At 30.6% G+C, this 8,961-nt stretch overlaps 1 long non-coding RNA gene across 1 annotated transcript; it reads right to left on the minus strand.

The window, feature by feature from the left end:
• Positions 1-7,962: 7,962 nt before the first annotated feature.
• On the minus strand, positions 7,963-8,734 carry LOC110664546 (uncharacterized). Its single transcript, XR_002496692.2, has 3 exons — positions 8,480-8,734; positions 8,342-8,392; positions 7,963-8,175 (listed from the first exon to the last, which is right to left on the minus strand). It is a non-coding gene; the product is annotated as an uncharacterized LOC110664546 (long non-coding RNA).
• Between the last annotated feature and the right edge of the window lie 227 nt (positions 8,735-8,961).

The raw sequence follows: 8,961 nt of genomic DNA on the forward strand, positions 1-8,961 counted from the left end.
AATTCTTGAAATTTAAGTTTTGGTATTAGTATTCATTTCATTAGTTAACTAAAATGTTGACTTTTGCATAGGCAATAGGTACATTGGTTCTAATACTCCCAACATACTACATTTTGCATTCTAAAGATGTTGGTGTTAGTTGCCATTACCATTTCTAAGCTTAGTATTAGTTGTTCAAAATTTTCATATTTCAAGCCTTGTGTTTATTGTTCCATTGGTCATTTTTACAGTAGGAATTTGGCAAAGTTGTCAACATGAAAGTTGTTCTTTATTGTGTCTAGTTACTTTTTTTTTTAATCACTCCATTTGGAGTTTTGTAGCTCAAGTTATGGCCTAAACACCATAACTGGCTGGATTACAAATTTTCCAGATTTTCTGGACTAACCAAAATCTACAATATTTTGAGCAGTGAATGCAGGTCACTTTTTGAACATGTTATGATCAAAATTTGGGTTAAGTTTCTTCATGAAATTTATAGGTATATATCTCAGCTTGCTACTGGTAAACTTTTAGGTCAATTGGACCTTTCTACACTGAGTTATGACTAAATGACTAAACACTGTTCATTTGGTCATTTTACCCAGGCAATATGCAGGCCACCCAGATTAGGGCAATTTTTAGGTCAACTTAGTTTGGTTTTCTGGGTAGGATTTCTTCACCAAAGTTGTGCCATTATGTGTTTAGTTTCATGTCCAATTGGCCTTGCACCAATTGAACCTCTACAACTCCATTTATAACTACTCAAACCTGCTGGACTCATACCCAGTCCTGCAGGTCACCAAGGGCAGCTTGCCTAACCTCCATTCCATTGTCCTAAATCACTTCAATTCCTCCTCAAATATAGTCAAATGGTTAGTAATTGACCATTACAATGTTCATATACCATTGTTTGAGCAAAACCTAATTTTGTTCAAGTCTCCAAGTTTTCAAGTTCCATACATACATTTCACTTGCACTTAAATATTTAAACACTCATCTCATGTCAAGGCAGCTCACATACCATTTTATTTCAAGGAATTTCATGAAACCCTTAACATCCCTAAGCTACCGAAATTGTATGGATAAATACACATAAATTATATTCTATTTTTATTACAATTTCCACTTGACTCATGGCCTTAAACATGAATTAAGCAAGAAAAGGAGGAGATTGGACACTAACCTTTGTTAGAGCAGAATTTCTCCCTTCACAAACTTCAGTTTCTTGGCTTTTCTTGGCAGCCAAACACCTTGCCAAGTTGTGTAAACAAGTTTTATTGAAGTGGACTTAAGGTTTTGGGGAGTAGAATCAAGGTTTGGAAGAGTTGATGAAAACTTCTTCAATGGAGATGGGAATGGCAGCCGGCTGGTTTGGGGAAGGCAAGCTGAAGTGTTTTCCTTTTTATTTTTTCAATTTAACAAGGCTTTATCCTTTTAATTAGCTTGGCAATTTCCCATTAGTTTGGATTTTATTTGTTGAAATTTTTAATTCATGCATTATGACATCATTGCTTAGGTAATAATTCCACTTAAATTTTCATTTTCTTTTCTTCTCTTCTCTACTCATTTTCAATTTAATTTTTAGTAATATTTATTCACATTTTATGTCATAATAATTATTTACTTAACTGGATAAGTCAGCCAAAAATCATCTCTGAAGGCGTAATGACCAAAATGCCCTTCGTTTGGCTTATCGAGCCAAAATCGTTTGTACCAATTAAAAAATTTTTCTAAGCATTTTCTTAGCATTCTAATGCCATAGAACCCTCAATGACCCCTCTCTAGAATCCCAAAAATTACTTTATGAATTTTTCCCTGAGTCTAGGGCTCCTAGTTGCAAGAACCGCAACTTCCCACTAGGTTACCCATCGCCAGGGCACCGGCTCATTTAACTTGGTTGTATTTTATTTCTAAAATTTTTCCTAAATTTTTCTTGTTAATATTTGAGTTAATTATGGTTTCTTACTTTAGTTTAAATATTTTTCCAGACGTTCTAGCTGTCCGGACCGACACTGGTCACCGGAACAGTAAACTGTACGGTGTTGCTATAGGGAGGGTGTTACACAGTTTATGCACTGTCCCAATAAAGAACATATGAATGCGGTTATTCGAATCCTCCAGTACTTGAAATCAGCTCCAGGAAGAAGACTCATGTTCAAGAGAAATAATCATCTTAATATTGATGGTTACACGGATGTGGATTGGACAGGTAGCATCACTGGCAGAAGATCTACATCAGGATATTTCACCTTCGTGGGAGGAAATCTGGTTACTTGGAGGAGTAAGAAGCAGAAAGTAGTTGCACTCTCTAGTGCAGAAGCCGAGTTTAGAGGGATGGTTAAAGGTTTGTACGAGCTACTATGTTTGAAGGGATTATTAAAAGAAGTGGGATATTCATCTGAGTCTCCAATGAATATGTTTTGTGATAACAAATCAGCTATTGAAATTGCACATAACCCAGTCCAACATGATTGCATAAAACATGTGGAAGTTGATCGGTACTTTATGAAACAAAAGCTCGAAGCCAAGATTGTTCAGTTCCCATTTGTGAGATCAGAGGATCAATTGGCTTATATACTTACAAAGGCAATTCCTACCAAGATTTTCTATAGCTCACTAAACAAGTTGGGCATTGATGATATCCATGCTCCAACTTGAGGGGGAGTGTTGACATGAGCTGTCATGATACAAGGGATCTAAGGATTAATGAGTTGACCTTAATCCCATAATTTGTGCACTATAATTATAAAAGATTAGTTGCCTAGAATAGTTTGATTTGTTTCTCCTTTCCTAGAATAACTTCTATGTACGTTAATATAAATAGCATAGTTGTATCTATGTAAAGATATAAAGGAAAAATATATAAAAGAGAAAAGGACATCAGTTTCTCCTTCAAAGTTTCTTCATCCTCATGTTCTCACACTTCCTCTGTTTCCATGAACAACCCCTTCCCTGGAGAAGCAAACAATGCTACTGAATAAACAGATTTTGTTGAGACCTGAGAGTGGGATTGGAAGGAATATGGGAAGGTAGAGAGCTACACATTTGCGTAGCTTGATTTAAGAAAGAAGATGTTTCAAGCAAGGCATAATTACTATGTCTCTTCTCTTTATCTTAAATTACCTTTATTGAATAAAGATATTTGGATAGTAGAAAAGTCTAATGAATTTTGAAAAAAATATAAATATTAGTCAACTTCTTTTTCAAAACCAATATGAAAAAATGACCGGTGGGCCGTAGCAATATGCGGGGCTTCTCTCTAGTTCCCTCTAAAAATAATCCATAGGCTAGCTGCACATATCAAATTCATAGGTCATAGCAGGCCTAAAATGGCCACCAAGACTGGAACCAACTGGCCTAACAAAGAGGCAAAATTCCATGCTCCCAAAATGATTGTGGAAAATATTTCTCTTGCCTAACAGAGGGGATTTCCTTTTTCCTTCTGAGAAAAACAATGAAAAAAACCTAATATTAGGAATAACTAACTTGAATTTGGTATTAACACTAAAATTCTGATATTAGCAACCTCTCATTCTCTGACTTGGATGTATTGGTTGTTGGGTTTCTTTTAAGCAAGGTGATGCCTCCATTATAACTGAAGTAAAGAGGGAAGTTTATTGTTTCTTTCCTTTGACTGCTATCCATTTCCAAACATAAATATTGTGGCAAAATAGTGGAGTGATAATGATTTGCATCATATTGACTCCAAAATATTGTGAAGTCTTCAAGACATGATGGGAAGTCCATGCATAGCTTCTGATCTTAAGTAGCAGATGTAGAGTTCCTTCTCTGCAGCATAAATATTTAAATCATTAAGGAATTTTAATTGCACTCCGAGAAAAGGGTCTCCAACACCTAATTTGTTCTCTTCCTCTGTGACTCTGTGGACCAACATGTAGGGCAGCAAACTACAGATGAAGCAGTTCTCTACAGAATAAGTAATCATAAAATACACAGAAATTTTTATTCTGAAATAATTTATGGTTTAAAACCAAATTGCAAGTCCATATGAGTTCAAACTCTTGTTGGAAAATAATGCATTAACTGCAAATATTTCACTTTCACAAACATATTAAATAAAAACACTCATTACAAGAACAAATAGATAACCAGAAAAATAAGGCAGAAGGTCTGTTGAGAAGCCTTGTATGTGTCAAAGCATTCTGCAGCTCTTAGGCTGCCCATATTAGGAACTTCTTCTCCAACCTCATTGCACTGATTCCATGACTCTATTGCCAATCTTAGAATATCTCTCCGCATGCCTGGATTGCTGCTGATATATACTCATTTGCAGCTCTAACACACAAAGAACCGGAAAGAAAAACCACTGCCAAAACAAGGGGATAGCAAATTGGCTTACTTACTATAGCCATTGGTGAAAGTGAAGCAAAGGTTGATATCCTATATATACATATGCACCTGGAAAGTTTAATTTTATGTTCAACAAGTGAATGGAGTTTGGGTTTGAATAAAAATGTGGAATTTGAACTTAAATCTGTATTGTCTTTTACTACAGAAACATCGCTTTGGACTTTAGTCTTAAACTTCAGTTGCATGGAACATACTCTTCCTTATATGCCTTGAAGAAAAAAAAAGTTTTTTTTTTTCCTTTACAAGTATTTTCACATTTAGCATATGAAATATTAATATATGATACATTCAGTCAAATTCTTGTAGACTGAATTGAGTTTGCATTTCTAAATCCAACATAAAGTCTCATATTCAAATTTCTTTTTGTCCTAAAAAATTCACAGATGATGAGCATTGCCCTGGTAGAGCGTGACTTACGAGTTTCAGTTAAAGCATGATTCATCTGCAAGTGACTTTAGAATTTACGAGGCCACCACTCTATTAGTCAATAGGATGACCAAGACTGCAAGAGAAACACCCAGAAATTAAATTCTGGAGATTCGATCCGGACCTTCTTAGCTGATAATGATCACACAATCAATTAAAGTAAAGTTGAAAATACCACCCTTTCCCCCTAAAAATAATCAATAGATTAGCTACACATATCAAACCCATGAGTCATAGCAGGCCTAAAAGGGCTATTGAGACTGCAAGTAACTGGCCTGACAAAGAAGCAAAAATCCACTCCCCAAATGATTGTGAAAAATACTATTCTTGTCTATCAGAGGGGATTTATTTATTTATTTTCTTTTTTTTTTCTCTCTCTCTCTCTTTTGCGTTTCAATCACTCCACGTGCCATTGACAAAAGCACTGAAAAACCTAATATTAAGAATAACTAACTTTAATTTGGTATTAATACTCAAGTTACATTTGGTAGAATATAATATAATATAATTTAATATAAAATAAATTAAAATTATAATATAATATAATTATTATTATATTTCTCTATTTGATTTCAAAATAAAAATAAAAATAATTTAATATAATTATAATTTTTATTTTAATATTAAATTTATTTATAATATTAATAATAAGTGATAATGGTTATTGTGATTGGAAATCGAATGATAGTTGTAGCAAAGTAGTGGTGATGATAGCGACAGTGATAATTAAATAATGATGGTGGTGACAAGTGAGGTAGTGGTAGTAAAAGTGACTAAGTAGTGATAGAAGTGATAATAACTAAGTAGTGATAACAATGGTAAAGTGATAACGGTAATAGGATAATGGTGGTAGTGATTGTGATGGTGGTGTTGGTGGTGATAAAGTAATAATAGTAATAAAAGTGGTGGCCTTATGGTGGTGATAATAATATGGATAATAAATAAAAAAATTAAAATAAGTTAATATTACATCTATTATTGTATTTAATGACATTACATAATTGTCATTCCATTCCGTTAAACTTTTTTATATTATCAAACAGCGTAATCAAATATGCAATATAGTTATGATTACATTACAACTTTGATTAGGCTATACCAAACATGGCCTCAAATTTTGATATTAGCAACCTCTCATTCTCTGACCTAGATGGGTGTTTGATTTAGCTCACAAATTAGTCAAACCTATCCATAAGTAGAAAATTATAAGTAGATTATTATTTGATTTGATTTATAAATAAAAAAAAAATTTATTTAAAATAAGTTAAAAGTTATAAGTAATAGTATCCGACTTATGACTTATTTATTTATTTTAAAACTACTCTCTAACTAATTAAAAGATTATATTATCCTAATAATTTTTAAAAATACCAATATTATCTTAATTTTAATAACTACAACACTTAATTAGTATATCAAATAATTAACTACTTATTTTTAATTTGACTTATAAACTAAAAAATATATTTTAAGTAAAAGGTTGATAAGTATTTAAACCAAATACTCACATCCTAATCGTTGAGTTTCTTTTAAACAAAGTGGTGCCTCCATTATAATTGAAGTAAACAGTGAAATTTCTTGTTTCTGTCCTTTGACGGCATTCCTTTTCCAAACATAAATATTGTGGCAAAATATTTGACAATCTCGGTCTAATGTGGCCATTGATTTGGGCTTTTCACTCCTTTGTTAATTAAGTCAATTCCTTAAAGTTAAAATCAAATAAAATTTATTACAATTTAAGATGTTATATTGATGCATACATATTATGTAAGATACAATGGTGTAAAAATTAAAATTTATATAGATTTTTTAAATTATTTATAAAAAATTATTTATATTTTAAATTATATAAAATTGAGAATTAAGATGAAAGAATATTAGAATTAAATAAGATAATTTCTTTTGATTTTATTTATAATGGATGTTAGAACTTTATTGAAATATAACAGATGTAAATTAAGATATAAATAAGGTTTGTTCAATTTCTTATAAATGAAATTATTTTATGGATTGTGTTTTAATTAATTAATGGATGGTCAATTTTTAATAATTATTAGATATCTGGATATGACATTATTTAATTAAAAATAAATTTTTCATCTTTTATTTGTAATTTTATTGAAGTTACATTTTTTGAAGAATGTTGACTCAAAATTTATAACTGAATTAGAATTGAAACTGGACTACAACTATCTTAAAGTAGAAGATCGAGGCTCAATTGAAACTGTGCCTATCAAAAATTAAAACTAGAACCACTTCAAAACCATACTGAAACCATCCTAAGATCATAATTGAATGGGAACCAATTTGAACAATCTAAATCCAAGTCCGTTCCAATTCAAATCTCCAAGGATCAAGGAATCATAAGTTTTGGTTTGAAACTAGACTAGAACCTGCCCTTGGCTAATACTAATCAAAATTCAAATATCAATTTCGAAAATTTCATTCAAAGTCTATTTGTGAATCAAATTTTTAATTAATTAAATTGTTAACTAACTTTAAAATTATTAACCAAATCAAAATTAAAAGAAAATAAAAATTAATTAAAATCGAAAATATTCAGTCAATTATAGTTATAACAGAAGTAATATATATATATATATATATATATATATATATATATATATATATATATATATATATATATATATATATATATATATATATATATAATCAATTAATTAATTATTAAAAAATATATTTATTATTTTTTATTTATGAAAATATGATTTAATATTAATAAAATAATAATTATATGTTAAATATTATTATAAAATAATAAAAAAATATAATTATATGTTAAATATTATTATAAAATAATAAAAATATAATAATAAATAATACATTATTAATAAAATTCTAATTAATATATTAATTAATAAAAATTTATTTATTTTAATTAATTTAATTATTGAATCAAAAGTAACGGAATTGTTAATGAAAAATTAAAAATTTTTATTATTATTAATAAAAAATTAATATAATTTATTATTCTATTAAAATAAACAAATTTTACGATTCAATTTTATTATTCAATTATAATTAAATAATACGCTTATTAATCGTGAGTGTTTAAATTAATAGAAGCTTAAGTAGTTTTTTCTTTTTTTTTTTTTTTTTTTACGTGTGCAACGTAATACTGTTTATTTATATTCATATGTGTGTGTGTGTATGTGTGAGATTAAATTTAAAATTTAAATCTCGCAGCATAGCGAAAATAATTTCAAGACAATAAGTAATACAAATCCTCCAAATCCTAATAACATATTTATAAGTTTACAACTACTAAAATTTTGAAATAAGTAATTTCCTGAATAAAACTAAGCAACGCACAGTCTTCAATCTTCTCCGCACCTTCAAGCATCATCACCATCACATTTGAAATCATCTTCGTTCTACCTGGAAATCGTTTGTGAGGAGAAAAGCGAGTAAAATCTAACATCAAGCATAATTTTCACTTAATACACTACCTATCATATTATTACAAATATTTGAGTAAAAGTTTGAGCAAAAACTTCCTTACTATTATTTATGTTACAAAGAAAGTGTATCAGAGTCCACTTACTTTTTCTTGCTTCTAAGCAATCTAAGAGAATTCAAAACCAAGTTTAGAGACCTAAACAGTAAGCATAGCATAAATTAAAATGGATTATAAGAATTATTTCAACAAATCAGTACGCAATTGAGAGAACATGAGCTCTACCCACTATGCTCTCTGGAAGTCTCCGACAACATGGCTGTGCATGTTGGGCATTTTGAGGTCCAGTGGCTACCTAGGTATAAAGCTCCAGACGTTGTTTTAGCAAAGCTTGTTGGCTCTTGTAGCTGTGGAAGCATCCGTTGTCTTCTTACCATTCCAGCTTCGGCTATTAGGAGGTCCAGCGGCGCTGCATGTTTTTGGTATCTGTGATATTTCGGTTTCCTAGGGCTGCCTCTGTTATGGGGGATAGGGTTTTCTTGTTTGGGCTGGATATATCGGCCTCAGAGCCTTTCCTATTATTTGCAAAGATCTAGTGTAATGTTGCCCATTGGACCTTCTAATGCATTAATGAAAGAAAAAAAAATCAGTGCCATGCACGGCCCACTATTAATAACTATAACCCTCTATGCAACACTTGAATTTTTTATCCGATTGCACCCAAAGAAATTGGACTCGACCACCCTTCTATCGATATATTTGAATTT

Source organism: Hevea brasiliensis, chromosome 11 (assembly GCF_030052815.1).
Source record: "Hevea brasiliensis isolate MT/VB/25A 57/8 chromosome 11, ASM3005281v1, whole genome shotgun sequence".
Lineage (NCBI taxonomy): Eukaryota > Viridiplantae > Streptophyta > Magnoliopsida > Malpighiales > Euphorbiaceae > Hevea > Hevea brasiliensis.